Source organism: Dromiciops gliroides, chromosome 3 (assembly GCF_019393635.1).
Source record: "Dromiciops gliroides isolate mDroGli1 chromosome 3, mDroGli1.pri, whole genome shotgun sequence".
NCBI lineage: Eukaryota > Metazoa > Chordata > Mammalia > Microbiotheria > Microbiotheriidae > Dromiciops > Dromiciops gliroides.
Genome location: NC_057863.1, coordinates 534,114,720 through 534,132,653, shown reverse-complemented (window position 1 = coordinate 534,132,653; position 17,934 = coordinate 534,114,720).

Sequence of the window (17,934 nt, the reverse complement as noted above, 5' to 3'; positions counted from 1 at the left end):
AGAAGCTTTAGCAAGAGTATTTAAGTATTTATTAAAGAACATTAGGATCTAATGATCAGAAAGAAAGGTAAAAATCTAACTATTTCTAAGATATCCCATCATCCGACCTGCCATGGCAAGGTCAGGAACCAAAAAAGACTCAACACTTCCTTCTTCATTGTAGAAGCCCCCTGTGAAACTGGGAACATCTTGTCCACACACACACACACAGCTCCAAGCTAATTGGCTGGTAGCTCTTGATACCCAAGAGCAAATGTCATTTCCTGATGCCAAGGAAAAGCCACATGGCTTGCCGTTAGACACCTTCTCCTCATGGCAGAGCTTTAAGTGGCATCACTCCAATTGTTACAGTCCCCCACTTTGTTTCTTCAAGGAACACAGTGTTTCCTTGACGAAATAGTAAAAAACCAACAGAATGTAATACCATATGCTAATAAACAATATGTCAATAACAATACAGAAAAGGGAGAAAGGGGAAAGTTTGTCCACAGGGGCGGTACCTCATGAACCCACACTTTGACACAGTCTGCAGAGGGAGGGCCTCTGCAGAGAATACATATTACAAATGGTGTACATAACAACAGAAGGGAAAAACAATAGCAAAACAAAACTGTTCATTTAAAGTATTTGACCAACCAAAAAAAAACCAACCAACAACAAAAAAACAACTAGGGGGCAGCTAGGTGGTACAGTGGATAAAGCACTGGCCCTGGAGTCAGGAGGACCTGAGTTCAAATCCAGCCTCAGACACTTAACACTTACTAGCTGTGTGACCCTGGGCAAGTCATTTAACCACAATTGCCTCACCAAAAAAAAAAAAAAAAAAAAAACCAACAATAAAGTCTTTGAAAGTCTTTTCTCAGATGATTCTTGGGATGTCCTCTGGGTGTGGTTGTGGAATGGAAGTCTTTTCAGGGATTGATGTGTGGATGCTGGTGATCAGCCAGGATACTTTCCTACAAAATTGAGCTTAACACAACTTTAAAATAGCTTTGACAATAATCAAATCAAACAATGAGAGTTCTTAAAAACATGTCTAAGGGAATTCAGAATCTTAGTTGTTACACATGAAACATATAATAAAACAAAAATTGAAACATTCTCTAAAACTTAATATTACTATAGTTCCCCCTGTTGAGGGTAAATTGAGAAGACAATTGCAATATTAATTTTTTTTAAATAATTTTTATCTTTGTTTCATCACTTTTTGCATCATCTACCTAATTATCCTCATGCCATCATGAGAAATTTTTAAATCTAATATAATTGGTAACAGATGTCAAGGCCAAATACAACACTATATTTATCATGACACCTGAGATAATTATGGGGGTTACCATAAAAGAGCAGAGAAATGATGGAATATGAGCATTCCCACACTTGAGCAATATATACGTGTAGTATGCCAGGCTTAAAATAGGTGGATGGGATATACATCCATGCCACCAAACATATTGGAGGAAACTGAGTCAGACTTAATCAGATGCATGGGATTGAGACGTCCATGGCATCAGGCTTATAGGAGGGGGCATAGAAGCCAGGTGTAGAATGAGATGGGTGGGATGAAAACTTCCAGCCATCTGTACAATATTGTGGGGAAAAATTAAACCAAGCGAAACCAACCTCAACGTTTGTCAAAAGCTGTTCCCTCAGCTGTACCTTGACTTCATGCATGTCTCCCCTCATGTGACAGTTCAATGTCTCCTCTTGCACGTATTCCTCTTATGATTGGATGGCATTCTAGCCAACTGGCATCTGATAACTCAGAATGAAGGCAATTAATGTTTTAAATGATAAATTCCCATAATCCAAGTCTCATATGGATTTCAAAAATTGAGGATAATAATGATCACAAAAAATGTGAATGTACCTTGACTCAGAATATAATATACAATTATGCAATAATTTCAAATAATACCTTTTTTTAACTAAGTATACAATTACTTTTGTGAAAAATCGGAACATATTTAAATACAAGTTAAAACAACACAATCTTAAAGAAAACTTTTTAAAAAATAAAACTTTTACAAATGTCCCCCTCTTTTTTAAAAATATGCTTATCAAAATTAATACTTCTATAATCAATTTAGACTTGCCATGGCAACCAGTTTGCCAGAGAAATGCTTTATAGAGTTTGATCAAATAGTCAGTTGGAAAACAAACAAACAATTTAGGATATGGGAGCACAATACTCCTAGAGTTAACATTGTATTATGAAAACAAAACCATCTTGCATAGTTTCAAAAATAGAGATAAATAAATACAACAAAATACACATGGAAGAATAAAAGACAATGAAATTCTAACTGGGGAAATCTGAATATGAACTTAACATTAATAAGAGTATTACAAAATATAAATTTGATCACATGAATATAAAAAGCTTCTACAAATATTCCCCTTTTTTAAAAAAAGCTAAGTATAAAACACAATCTTAAAAGCATGAAAATCTCTATGAAAATAAACCCATACCATTAATTTCAAAATGTAGATGTGTGGGGACCAATTTTTAATTGGGGAGTGTTAGCTAAGCAGCTCGCCACAATAAAGGGGCAAGGAAGGAGACCGGCAGCCTCCCTCAAAGCAGAACAGGATTTATTTGAACAAGAATGAACTTAAAAAAAAACACCACAAACAGGATCAGTAGGATCAAGGGAAAGGAAATAAAATGGGGAAAGGGAAATTATACAACTTGAGAAAATACCACCACCCAGGAATCAGCTGAGAATACGCAGCAGAATGCCTGTCGCCTTCCAGCTTCCAACTGGAATCCCAATTCTCCTCCCCCAATCCCAAAAAACCCCATACCGCCCTAGCCAATGGGATGGCCGCTCTGACAGTCACATGACTGCCCTCACAAGGCTTCTAATTATTATAATTTTGCCAGGCCCATGTAGGTGTCTACGAGTGGTGATGGTGTGAGGTACCAGTGCCATGGCAACGGCTACAACCAGTGGGTGGAGCACCGTGAGGTTTGCGGAGCCCCAGGCCAGTGTGCACCTAGGCATAAAAACCTCAAATAACAATTAATTCTTTACAGATGTAAGGGGGCAGCTAGGTGGCATAGTGGATAAAGCACTGGCCCTGGATTCAGGAGGACCTGAGTTCAAATCCAGATTCAGACACTTGACACTTACTAGCTGTCTGACCCTGGGCAAGTCACTTAACCTTCATTGCCCCTTAAAAAACAAACAAACAAACAAACAAACAAAAAGTAGGTGTAATAGCATAGAAATCCTATGTAACCTCTGAACTGACATTATTTCTGAGTGAATTTAGAATATTTTTTATTCTGATATCTAAAATCCCCAATACTCATATTAATACCTTGCTGTTTACTTTTACATTTCTGCAAAATATGTCTTCTTGAAATATGATGATGATGATTGTCATTTCTTTCTTTTTTTCTTTTTTGTGAGGCATTTGGGGTTAAGTGACTTGCCCAGGGTCACACAGCTAGTAAGTGTCAAGGGTCTGAGGCTAGATTTGAACTCAGGTACTCCTGAATCCAGGGCTGGTGCTCTATCCACTGCGCCACCTACCTGCCCCAATGATTGTCATTTCTATTCAGCTTAAGTTTGTCTTTTTTAACTCCTTTATATTCTCTGTTGGTCCTTTCATAATACAAATGCTTTATAAGGTTACTAATTAAAGACAAAAGCAGATTAACAAAATTATGAACAAAACAAGCATATCTGCAATTTAAAGGGTTTTCTAAGGTTGGTTTGGGAGAACCCCAGCAGGTCAAGTCAGAATCACAACCAGGATGGGGAAGGGCTGAGGCTGACTGCTCTGGCAACTGAGTAGAAGCTGCAAATGCAGGTAGAGAAAGCTGCACATGCTTAAGCTCAGAACCTGAGGAGGGTGGATTAGATCTCTGGACTTCCCTGGCAGGAGGATCAAGGGGCTTGACCAGGGGAGGAGCAGGAGGTGGCACCAGAGGAGGGGGAAGAGGTGGGGTTTTGAACTCAGGCCTGGTTTCCCCTACCCCACTGCTTCTAGATGCGGTTGGGGCGTTGCCTCCAGGCATGCAAAAGAAGAGAAACTCTTAGTGTTAGAATATGAAAAAAGTACAGGAGGTTTCTCTGAAAAGGCATGGTTTGGATGGGGGAGGGGGGGGAATCTATATTCCCCTGTGTGAGCACCCTGCTTAACTCTTCTAACACAAATAAAAATAAAAATCGAAAATCCACAAAAACAAAGCATTAACATGATCCTATTCCCCATTTGTCTGGTTAAACAGACTAAAATCAGAAACACGGTACTTAGGGAGTTGAAAAAAGCCATTTGAAAATTTAAATAGAAAACAGCCAGTACTTAACAGTACTTTGGAGTTTAAAGGGACAAGGTAGGGGAAATTTCTTACCCAACCAGAAGATCAGAAGATTAAGGCTCAGCTTTCCTCTTCATGGTCAGCCATCTGTAAGGGGGTAAAATTCTAGTTATACTTTCTAAAATATCTAATGAGTGGTCGCCAATAAATCAGAAGCTTTAGCAAGAGTATTTAAGTATTTATTAAAGAACATTAGGATCTAATGATCAGAGAGAAAGGTAAAAATCTAACTATTTCTAAGAGACCCCATCATCCGACCTGCCACGACGAGATCAGGAACCAAAAAAGACTCAACATTTCCTTCTTCGTCACAGAAGCCTCCTGTGAAACTGGGAACATCCCATCCACAGGTAGACACAGCTACAAGCTAATTGGCTGGTAGCTTTAATAGACAGTACCCACAAGCAAATGTCACTTCCTGATGCCAAGGAAAAGCTGCATGGCTTGCCCTCAGATGCCTTCTCCTCATGGTGGAGCTTTAGATGGCGTCACTCCAATCGTTACAATGGTCACCTAGAAAATTTAAGATAGATATCATAAGTCAGTTCAAACTGGCTCTAACACACCCCTATATTTAGCTTTTCATAATAATAACATAACTGGTCTCTCTGTCTTTACCTTTCCTCTGCCTGGTCCATCCTGTCATTTCCATCAGATTAACCTTAAAATATATCCATCATATTCTTAGTTCATCACACTCCAAATCAAATATCACCAGTGGTGATCTGTTGTTTATAGAATAAAATCCAAGCCGTTCAAACTGACATTCATGGCTCTTGAAAATAGCTCAAAGTTGTCACAGCTCTGGCAAGTAGTCCCCATGAAGTTCATGAAGAACTACTTGTCCATGCTCAAAAAGGAGCCACTATCAAACCAGCATATGCTCCTGATACCATGCCCATAAAACCCAGCACAGGGGTCTTTTCTCTACTGGTTATTCTTGACCTAGCTGCTTTGGGAAGAGGCTCATATCAAACCCAACCTTTTGAGGAACTTTGGCCCTTCATTATTGTGGTGAGTAAAACTATATGTGGAAAAAACATCCAAATAATGCCATAGGAAAACACCCAGAGCAGCAAAACTCAGAAGAATGTGCTGAAATCATCTTCTAACCAAGAACAGCTTGGAAGGTCAGAAGGAGGGAGATGCTGTGCTAATACAGGAGTCAAGCCCAACCCCACAGTCACCCTGACACAGATCCAGTCCCAGGAAGGCCTCACCAGAAAAGGAGACCCCCAGAGCCTCTGAATCAGCTGAAGCACCAGTGTTGTCTGGAACTAAGCTCACAGTCTGGTGAGTGGGCTGAGCCATGGGAAGTGGGGAGACTACAGGGGTCTATGCTGATGCTAAGGCAGAACTTGGATTTTACACCCCTGCTGAGAACCAGGAGGTAGGCTCCAGTAGCAGTGGCCCAGGTGGGGGAGGGTCACAGGCTCATCAGAGTTAACAGCCACAACACACAAAGCTGGTTGATTAGCAAGTTCATCTGGGGTCATCTAAGAACCAGGGAGCAGGCTGGGCAGGGAAGAACCTGATTCTTCTTAAATCATACCACCTGGGACTTCTGAAGTTTGGGATACTGCAGCCTGGAAACAGTGCCCCACTTTAAGGAGCTTAAAAGTCTAGTAAAAGAAAGGCAAGATGAGCCGACAGAGAAAGGTGAGGACCATAGAAATTTCCTTCAGTAACAAGGAAGACCAAGGGGCACTCTCAGAGGAAGATGTCAACATCAGGCCCCCTATGTCTAAAGCTTCCAAGAAAAATACGAATTGGTCTCAGGCCATAGAGGTGCTCAAAAAGGACTTTGAAGATAAAGTTAGAGAGGTAGAGGAAAAAATGGAAAGAGAAATGAGGGTGATGCAGGAAAGACATGAGAAAAAAGTCAACAGCTTGAAAAGTCAAATTGGCCAAATGGAAAAGGAGGTAAAAAAGCTCTCTGATGAAAATAATTGCCTAAGAATTAGGATTGAACAAATGGAAGCCAGTGACTTTTTGAGAAACCAAGACACAATAAAGCAAATCCAAATGAATAAAAAAATAGAGGGCAATGTGAAATATCTTCTGGGAAAAACTGCTGACCTGGAAAATAGGTCCATGAGAGATAATTTGAAAATTATCGGTCTACCTGAAAACCATGATCAAGGAAAGAGCTTAGACACCATCTTCCAAGATATTCTCAGGGAAAATTGCCCTGAAATTCTAGAATAAGAAGCTAAAATAGAAATTTAAAGAATCCACCGATCACCTCCAGAAAGAGATCCCAAGAGGAAAACTCCTAGGAATATTATAGCCAAATTCCAGAGCTCTCAGGTCAAGGAGAAAATATCGCAACCTGCCAAAAAGAAAGAATTCAAGTACTTTGGAGACCCAGTCAGGATAGCACAAGATCTAGCAGCTTCTACATTAAAGGACCAGAGGGCATGGAATATGATATTCCAAAGGGCAAAGGAAATGGGATTACAACCAAGAAGCACCTACCCAGAAAAACTCAGCATTATCTTTCAGTGGAAAAAATGGGACTTTAATGAAAAAGAAGACTTTCAGATATTTGTGATGAAAAGGCCTGAACTGAATGGCAAATTTGACTTTCAAATCCAAGACCCTAGAGAACCATAAAAAATTGGAGCTGGGGGACATACCTGGGGTCGTACAGTGGGCAGCTAGCTGTCTTGTGTCAGAGGCCGGGTTTTGGCTGGGATCCCCCTGGGTCCAGGGATGATGCTTTGTCCACTGTGTCACTTAGCTAGGTGATGACATCTTTAGGGTTAAATTGAGGGGTGAAGGGAATTCACTGGGGGAGGAGGAAGGGCAGAATTGAAATCCTACAGGAAAGTAACAGGAAAAGGCTTATGGAGTGGGGGAAGAGATGGGAGAGGAGCAGGGCAGTAAATGCATTTTACACTCATCAGAAAAGGCTCAAAGACCTTAAACTCAAAAGAGCTGCCTCAAGGAGGGACTAACAGACACACCCAACTGGGTGGAGTAATCTATTTAATCTGGGCAGTAAATGAGCCTAACACTCATCAGAATTGGCTCAAAGACCTCAATCTCATTAGAATTGGCTCAAGGAGGGAATAATGTACACACTCAGTTGGGTGGAGTAATCTCTCTAACCCTGCAGGAAAATAGAAGGGGAAGAGGATAAAGAGAGAGGGGCAAAAGATGGAAGGGCAGAGTGGGGGGAGGGGACAGACAGAAGCAAATCCCTTTTGAAGAGTAATAGGATGAAAGAAGATGGATAATAGAATAAATATCATGGAGAAGGGAATAGGATGGAAGGGAAACAGTTAACAATAGTAATCATGAAAAAGAGAAAAGGGGAAAAAATTGTACAAAAATATTTATAGCAACTCTTGGTGGAGACTAAGAATTGAGAATCAAGGGAATGTCCATCAATTGAGGAATAATGGAAAAAGCTGTATTATATGATTGTAGTGGAATGGTCTTGTGCTACAGGAAATGACAAATAGGATGATCCCCGAAAAACCTTGAAAGACTAATGAACATGGATGTATAGTGAAGTGAACAGAGCTGGGAGGACATCATGTGTAGTGACAGCAGTATTGTTCGATGAGCAATTGTGAATGACTTAACTACTCTCAGCAGTGAAATGATCCAAGACAATCCCAAGGAACTAATGAGAAAGCTTACTATGCCCCCCTATAGAAAGAACTGATAAAAAGAACACTTGTGGATTGTACATATATAACCTGATTGTGATCTTATGGAGGGGGGAGGAGAGGAAGGGAGGGACGGAGAAAAATTTGGAACTCTAAATCTTATGAAAATGAATGTTGAAAACTACCCTTACATGTAAATGGAAAATAAAATAAATGTTTGTTGCTGAAAAAATTTAAATAATAAAATTACAAATAAATAAATAAACTATATGTGGTCACCTTATTTCTGTCCCAAGTTTGGGGAAAATTAGCTGAAGGGGCAGCTGGGTGGCTTAGGGGCAGCTAGGTGGCTCAGTGGATAAAGCACTGGCCCTGGATTCAGGAGGACCTGAGTTCAAATCCAACCTCAGACACTTAACACTTACTATCTGTGTGACCCTGGGCAAGTCACTTAACCCTCATTGCCCTGCAAAAAGACAAAAAGAAAAGAAAATTAGCTGGGGTTTCTAATATATTTGTTACTTATAAATTAGAAGTTTTAGCACCAGTTTGGGGCATTAAGCATTTATTAAAGCTTACCAAATAAAGAGAGAACACTTGGCTCAGAAAGTTAAGAAGCCTATCTAGCTACCAGGAGCACATCTGAGAGCCTGTCTGCCTGTCGAAGCTTCCTCTGGGTCCAGAGGAGAGGCGGTCATTACACACTGCTTCAAGCTAATTGTCTAGCATCACCCAAATCCATTGGTTCACTGGACTTGAGGGAAGTCCATGAGCAGAACGTGCCCGAGGTCAGAATTCAGAGAACACACCCCTTCTGAGGGCCAGGCTCTCTGGGCATCCCCAAACCCATTATTTTCTCACATTATCTACTGGTCATCCTTTCTTTGCTGGTCCATTGTGTTTGTTTGGGTTTTTCACCCTAGTCCAGTGTCCTGGGTCCTTGTCATTCTTTATGACTCTAAAAAGATAGGAACCTCTACTACAAATCCACTGGTCTGCATGCTGCTGTGTGGGGACTAGAGGAACCCAGAAGCAGGTCTGGAGCACTGCCCAAAGATTCTATTCTTGACTTTTCTCACCTGTCTTTGTATCCCATCCCTTGGTAACCTCATTCCCACAATATTATCATTTAACAAATATAAACCCAAAGTTCGCCCCAGGGTTGTGACAGTGGAAATAGGCAGAAAGGATGGATAGGCAAGAGATATGAAAGAAGTATAATTAACCAGAAACTCCAGTCCTGTCTACATGGCTCCAAACCCCCATCAACTTCCTGAAGTACATCAGCACCTGGAATTCCCACCAGCACTTCAAATCCAGTATTTCTAAAATCAAGTGATCTTTTATCCAAAGCTCCTTTCTGACCCCCATATTCATGCTCGTTGCAGTATCATTCACTTAGTCACCAGTATTTGAGTATTTGGTGTTCTCTTTAGTTCTTCTTTCTCTCACTTCCCACATCTAATCAGTTGTCACATTCTATCAATTTGGGGGCACCTGGATGGCACAGTGAATAAAGTGCCAGGTCTGGAGTCAGGAAGACCTGAGTTCAAATCCAGTCTCAGATAAGTTATTAGCTGTGTGATCTTGAGCAAGTCACTTAACCTTGTTTGCCTCAGTTTCTTCATCTGTAAAATGAGCTGGAGGAGAAAATGGCAAACTACGCTAGTATCTTTGCTAAGAATACCCCAAATGGGATTGTGAAGTGCCAAGTACAACTGAACAAAAACAAAAAATCAATTTTGCCTTTATGGCACCTCTTGCAGCTGTCACTTCTGTGTTACCACTACTAACATCCTAGTCTCTCCTTTTCTATCACTATTGTGGTAGCCTCCTAAATGGTTCATTTGTCTCTACTCCCCATCCAATACTGCCTTCACACCACTGTCAGATTAATCTATGGTAAGCACAGATAAAATATTACTCCCTTTCCCCAAATATTTAAAGGATCCCTATAAACTTCTCAAGTAAAATTCTCACTGTTTGGCACTCTTCAGAAAACAAGGGATTGAATGTAAGGTGGATAGAACATACATTTAGCATCAAGAAGACCTGAGTTCAAATCCTACCTCAGATATTTACTAGTTGTGTGACTGGGTAAATCAATGAACCTCCTCATTTATCGATGAGTTTTCTCATCAATAAGTGGGGGAAAGGAGCAGCTAGATGGCTCAGTGGATAAAGCACTGGCCCTGGATTCAGGAGGACCTGACTTCAAATCTGGCCTCAGACACTTGACACTAGCTGTGTGACCCTGGGCAAGTCACTTAACCCTCATTGCCCTGCCAAAAAAAGAAAGAAAGAAAGAAAGAAAGAAAGAAAGAAAGAAAGAAAGAAAGAAAGAAAGAAAGAAAGAAAGAAAGAAAGAAAGAAAGATCAAAGTTCCTACATCCAAAGCTTCCAAGAAAAATATGAATTGGTCTCAGGCCATAGCTGGGCTCAAAAAGTACTTTGAAAATAAAGTTAAAAAGGTAGAGGGAAAAATGGAAAGAGAAATGAGAGTGATGCAAGAAATCATGAAAAAAAAAAAAGTCAACAGCTTGGTAAAGGAGACACAAAAAAAAATACCGAAGAAAAAAAACACCTTAAAAAACAGACTGGATCAAATGGCAAAAGAGGTACAAAAAGCCAATGAGGAAAAGAATGCCTTGAAAAGTAGAATTAGCCAAATGGAAAAGGAGGCACAAAAGCTCTCTGAAGAAAATAACACCTTAAAAATTAGGATTGAGCAAATGGAAGCTAATGACTTTATGAGAAATCAAGAAACAATAAAGCAAAGCCAAAAGAATGAAAAAATAGAAGGCAATGTGAAATATCTTATTGTAAAAACAACTGACTTAGAAAATAGATCCAGAAGAGACCATTTGAAAATTATTAGACTACCTGAAATCCATGATCAAAAAAAGAGCCTAAATATCATCTTCCAAGAAATTGTCAGGGAAAATTACCCTGATATTCTAGAACCAGAAGGTAAAATAGAAATTGAAAGAATCCACCAATCATCTCCTGAAAAAGATCCAAAATGAAAACTTCAGGAATATTATAGCCAAATTCCAGAGTTTTCATGTCAAAGAAAAAATATTGCAAGCAACCAGAAAGAAATAATTCAAGTATTGTGGAGCCACAGACAGGATAACACAAGATCTAGCAGCTTCTATATTAAAGGATCAGAGGGCTTGGAATATGATATTCAGGAGGGCAAAGGAACTGGGATTACAACAAAATTTTTAATACATCATCACTTTTTACATATTTGTCCTATTCTCCTACTCAATTGCAACATTCCCAGGGACAGAGACCATATGTTATTTATCTTTGTATATCCCCCAGAGTCCTGTGGATAATACATATTTAATAAAAGCTTGATGAAGTTGGGGAATAGGAAGAAACAGCTGCTGGGAGAGGAAGCAATAAGGGGAAATGCCTTCCTGGATCTGATTCTCATAAGGAGGAACTGATTTCTGAGGCAGAAGTGATGGGAACTTTGGGAGAGAAGTGATCACTATCTTTTTGTGAGTTTGTGGTTAGAGGAAGCAAAAGCCAGGGGTGATCGTATGTGCACCCTAGATATGGGGTGAATGGATTTCACAGAGTTCAGAAGAAGGATAGGTGGGATTCCATAGACTCAGTTTAACAAATAATAAACAAGATCACATAGACTAAAGTTCTAGAGGGGAAACCAGCCCATGAGGATAGGAAACTCTTAAGAATGAAATTCTAGGGGCAGCTAGGTAGCGCGGTGGATAAAGCAGAGGACCTGAGTTCAAATCTGGCCTCAGACATTTGACACTTACTAGCTGTGTGACCCTGGGCAAGTCACTTAACCCTCACTGCCCCACCAAAAAAAAAAATAATTAAATTCTGCAGGCACAAAGGAAAACAATTCTGAGGAGGAGGAAAATAGTTGGACCTACTAAGCAATTTAGATCTGAAAAAGATAAAAAGAAGAACAGGGAAGAAAGGATGCTTGCCAAAGTGTAGCACCATCTGGTAAAAGATCAAGTCAGGGGTGCTAATGCTCAGGTAAGTTGACTGATAAGAAAATGAGCAACAAAAAGAGCTCTTTGTTGTTTTTAAAGCCAGGTGGCACAGAGCACCAGCCCTAGAGTCAGGAGGACCTGAGTTTCAAATCTAGCCTTAGATACTTGACCCTTATTAGCTGTGTGACCCTGGGCAAGTCACTTAACCTCACTACCTCACAAAAAAAAAAAAGTTATATTGGGGGAAACAGGAATCAAAAAATTAAAAACCTGCTGTTTGGGGTAGAAAGGACAATGATAACAGACAACAAGGAAAGCAGAGCTGCTCAGTTCTAAATTTTAATCTATTTTCTCTGCCAAGAAGGATGACCTTGGGACCAGAAAGAACACAACCAGAAATAGGGAGTTAATATATGTATATAAATAAGGAAATTCTAAGAGAGCACATAGGGCATAGCTGTCCTTAATGGATTCAAGTTATCTGGTCCAGATACAATCAGGAGTACTTGAAAGAGTGTGGAGAATAAAAGAGGTACTGGAAGCCTGGAGAAGAAAAAATGCTGATTCACTCTTCAAAAAAGAGAAGGAAATAAAATGAAAACTACAGAGCAATGAGTTTGATTTAGATTCCTGGAACAATCTTGCACCGGATTACTAAAGAGGGATAGGTAGTGAACACCTAGAAAAGGAAGTGGATTTTACAAATTGCCAGAGAGGTTTTATCAAGAATTAGTCATAACAGGGTAATCTTCCTTTTTTCGTTAGGGCTGTTAAACTGAAACAATCAGGGAAATGCTTTAAATATAGTTTACCTAGATTTTAGAGAAGTATTTGGTAAAGTGTTGTGGAAAAAATGAAAAGATGTGGGCTAGATAGTAATAGATAAAATTGGAACTTTTTGAATGACTGCTTGGAAGGAATCCAGAGTGGAGTGCCCTAGGGATTTGTGGTAATTAATATTTTTATCAATGTTTTGCATAAAACTATAAATGGTAAGTTTATCAAATTGACACACATTCAAAACCCTGACTTCACAAATACAAATTGTGGGAGGTAGGTTTGAAATCAGTTTGTCTGAAAAAGATCTGGGAGTTTTTACTGACACAATATGAATCAATCAATATGGCAGCTGAGAGAACTAATGTGATCCTTGACTACATTAAGACAAGCATTAAGAGAAATTCCAGAATAAAGAGATGATGATAGTTCCTCTCTATTCTACCCTGGTCAAATCAATCTGAAGAATTGGGTTCAGTTCTGGGCATTCAGAACATCATTTGGGAAGGACATTGATAAGCTGGAGATCAACCAGAAAAGGAAAAATAAGCATTTATTAAGTGACCACTATGTGTCAGTCACTGTACTAAGAACTTGACAGATATTATCTCATTTGATTCTTACAAGGTGAGGTAGGCACTATTAAGATTCTCATTTTCCAGTTGAGGAAATTAAAGCAGACAGAGGTAAAGTGACTTGCCCAGAGTCACAAAGTTAGTGCATGTCTGAGACTGGATTTGAACTCATCAGGTCTTTTTGACCTGAGTCCAGTGCTCTATCCCCTATACCACTAGCCACCTGATCAGGATGAACCTTGAATCTGTGTCATATAAGGATCAACTAGAAGAGCTAGGTAAATATAAACTCAGTGAGAGAAGACTCAGAGGAGCTGGCATAGATATCAGCAAATATTTGAAGGGCCATCTGGTAGAAGAACTAGACTTGCTCTGTTTAGCCCCAGAAGGCAGAACCTGGAACAATGTATAGAAGTTGCAGAGTCAGATTCAAACTTGGGGACAGGAAGACTCCCAAACTATCAGAACCATCCACAAGTACAAAGTGCTCCTTCTAGAGGTAGATAGGGACCTTCTCACTAGAAGTTTCCAAGTAGAGTCTGTAATGGGAATTCTTTTAGGGCTTGGACCAGATGGATATTCCAGCTTTAAAATTCTGTGACCTAGCTTAAGGCTAGTCTGCATAGATGCCTAAGAGTGGCATTTTGAGGGCCCTCATATCTCACTGTAATGATTGGAATAACACCACCTGCTGGAGACTTACTGTAGAAGAGTTCCACCCATGAAGTGAAGGTCTTTGAGGGCAAGACCAGGAGTCTTTTCTTTGGCGTCAGGAAGTGACGCGGCTAGTGGGAGGAGGAAGGAAGAGACTGGCGCTCGCTCTGGGGCTCTTTCCTTTGGACTCTGGTGGAGAGCGGAACTAGAAATGTTCTCTCCCTTTAATAGATAGGAATCTAGGCCTTTCTCTCTCTCTTTACCAAATTCTTGTTTTCCTTAATAAATGCTTAAAAGTCTAATTCTTGCTAAAGCTTATAATTTATTGACGACCACTCATTAAATATTTTAGACAGTTTAGCTAGAATTTTAGCCCTTAACATCACACAATAGAGAGAACTATGATGAAGAGATTCACACAAAGATTTGACAATTCTCTTATGTTTGAACATAGTCCTGCCTCTCTCATCATGATGTTAACACCACCAGAAATACCAGAGAATTATAAAATAACAGAATCTCAGAATTAGAGGAAACCTCAAAAGTCATAAAGTCTAATCTGTACCTAAACAATAATCCCCTGTATGATATGCCCAAATGGTCACCCAACCTGTTTGAAGACCTCTGACCACTCTCTCCTGAAGTGGTCCACTCCATTTTTGTGAAAGTTAAGATTTTTACACACACACACACACACACACACACACACACACACACACACACAGAAACAAAAATAATGCTTTACAGATATCATCCCTTCATAATCAATCCCCACCTATACCCTCTGTCTAAATTTATTCCTATCATCTGCCCTAATACTGAGAAATTTCTTATGTATCTCAAAGTCTTTAACCATCTTTTTTTTTTAATGAACTTTTCTTTTTCTTTTTTCTTTTTTTTTTAAGTGAAGCAATTGGGGTTAAGTGACTTGCCCAGAGTCACACAGCTGGTAAGTGTTAAGTGTCTGAGGTCGGATTTGAACTCAGGTACTCCTGACTCCAGGGCTGGTGCTCTATCCACTGCCCCACCTAGCTTCCCCTTTAACCATCTTTTTTGACCCTCCTCTGGAAATTCTCCAGCTTATCAATATTCTTCCTAAAATGTGGCACCCAAAACTAATCATCTAGTTAAAAGAAGACATGTTTTTCTCCCTTTCTTTATGAATCACATTGTACTCATAAAACCTAGATCAATTTGCTTCTTGTCTTGGGGATAGGGGAGGGGAGGAAGGGAGGGAAAGAATTTGGAACTTAAAACTTTTTTTTAAAAGGTTTAAAATTGTTTTTACATGTAATTGGTGGAGGAGAGAATGAAATATTATTTAAAACAAAGTGAACCATATAGTTTGCTAGGGATTGAGATAAATGTTGCTAGTTGAGGGAAAGTATAAAAGGAAGTGGTGTAACCCAGAGCACAGGACAGGGGACTTGTCACTTCCCTTATCCTAAATATTGTGCTTCTCAATGGAGACATAACTTTTGGAGCTGCCATATCACATAACTGACACACTAAGCTTGCATTCCACTAAACCCTCCCTGAGACTTTTTCCAAAACAATTGCTGTATAACCATGTTCCTCTCTTCCTGTGTTTGAAAGTTGATTTTTTTTTCACTCAAGTGTAAGACTTTACATTTATTACTGTGATGAAATAATGGGATTTAGCAGATACTCAAAGACCCACCTGGAGATTAATCTATACTGACTGAATCAAGTGAGAGTGATTGACTGCTGATTAAGCCTACTTCAAGTTAATTAGATTGTAATCACACCTGGCTATCCCTTAAGAAGGTATTGTTCTCAGAAACTAGACTGTGAACTCAACTTGAGAACACCTTCAAAGCCAATGGATTTGGATGACACCAACCAATCACCTTGAAGCAGTGTGTAAGGACCACCTCTGTTCCAGATCTATAAAAAAGCTTCCACAAACAGCTTGCTAGGGTGTTCCTGATTAAAGCAGGCTCATGGAGGAGGACTTCAGGAAGAACCCAACCAGGCTGGAACTCTAGACTAGACTGGAGCTGAAGCTTCTGATTTAAGGTGACCACAATTTAGATTTTAAACATCACATTACCAAAAAATTTCATGTTATCAATTAAGTAATAAATATTTATTAAGTGCCTATGATGTGCCCTGTGCTAAATTCTAGGGATGCAAAAAGGGGCAAAAGACTATACTTGCCCTCAAAGACCTCACAATCTAATGGATTGTTCTAACTTGCCAAGATCTTTCTGGATCCTCACTCTATTCCCCAACTTGTTATCCATTCCTCCTAATTGTATGTCATCTGCAAATTCCATAGTCATGCCCTCTATGTCTTTATCCAAGTTGATGTTAAGCAACAGAGGTCAGATATAGATCCTTTAGGCACTCCACTAAAGACTTTCTACCAAGTTGATATCAAGGTACTCATGAACATTTTTTTGGATCCTGATATTCAGTCAGGTCCAAATTCAGCTAAATACCCTGTACTCACACTCAATCCATCTTTTCCACAAATCCACAGCACTCCATCTTCTCTACAAGAAAAGACCTTGCCTCTTGCCTTACTGAAAAAAAAAAATGAGTTCGTTCAATGTGAGTTCTCTCTTCTTATAAAAAAGTCTTTGGCATTATCTTCTATTCTCTCCTCATTTCCCCCAGTTTGTGACAAGGAGGTGGCTCTTTTCCTTTCCAAGGCCAATGCTTCTTCCTAAATCATACTTCCTCCCTTGATCTTCAACTTCTCCCCTACAAAATGCTTCTTTCTTTACTGCCTTCAAACATACCCAAATATCCCCCATCATTTAAAAAAAACAAACTCTACTATTCCATTAAGATATTGCTCTACTATCTCTCCTCCCTTTCTCAGCCAAACTCCTTGAAAAAGTTGTCTACACTTGCTATGTCCACCATGCCTTTTACTCACTCTTTAGTCTTTTGTAATTTGATTTTTGACATTATCATTCAATTGAACTTCCTCCAGAATTACCAGTGATCCTTTTAATTACCAAATCTGATGGACTTTTCTCAGTTTTAATCCTTTTCAACCTATCTACTATTTTTGACACTGTTGACCACCCTCTCCTCCTAGACACTCTCTTCTCTCTGGCTTTTCATGACATTATTTTCTCCTGTATCACCTCCTACTTTCTTGACCACTCCTCTGTATCCTCTGTTGGATGATCATCCACATCATACCCCCTAACTGTTCCCTAACTTAGGGAACTGTGTTCCCTAAGGTTTTCTCCTGGTTCTTCCCTTTTCCCTTTATGTTCTTTCAGTAACCTCATCAGCTCACATGGGTTTAATTATCATCTTTGTCTGTGTTATAAAGCGGTAATTATCAAAACAATCTGATACTGGCTAAGAAATAGAGTGGTGGATCAGTGGAGTAGAATAGGTAGGAATTATACTATAGTAAATGGCTATGGTAATCTAGTATATGATAAACCCAAAGATCTAAGCTTTTGGAACAAAAAAACTTATTATTTAACAAAAATTACTGGGAAAACTGGAAAACGGTATGGCAGAAACTAGGTATAGACCAACATCTCACACTATATATTAAAATAAGGTCAAAATGAATACATGAGGGGCAGCTAGGTGGCACAATGGATAGAGCACTGGCCCTGGACTCTGGAGGACCTGAGTTCAAATCAACCATGATAATACAGGCAACATTCTACATTCATAGTCCCCTACTACTCGAGTGAAAGAAAGGAGGTACCTTGTCCCATCCTTTTTCCAGAACCAAATATGGTCATTATGATTATACAAGGTTAAGTTTCATTTTATTGTTCTTTTCATTTACAATTTAGCATTATGATGGTTGATGTGTTGCTTAAATGGGTTTTTCTTCTTTGTTACAAGAGAAGGCTGGGGGGGAGGGGGTCAGTAGTATATTCAGGAATGATTGCAATATAAAAACCAAAGTCACAAATAAAAGGATTATAAGTAACACCCCAGCAATTTCTGTGCTGAGAACTTTCTTTTTTTTTCTTTTCAAAACACAA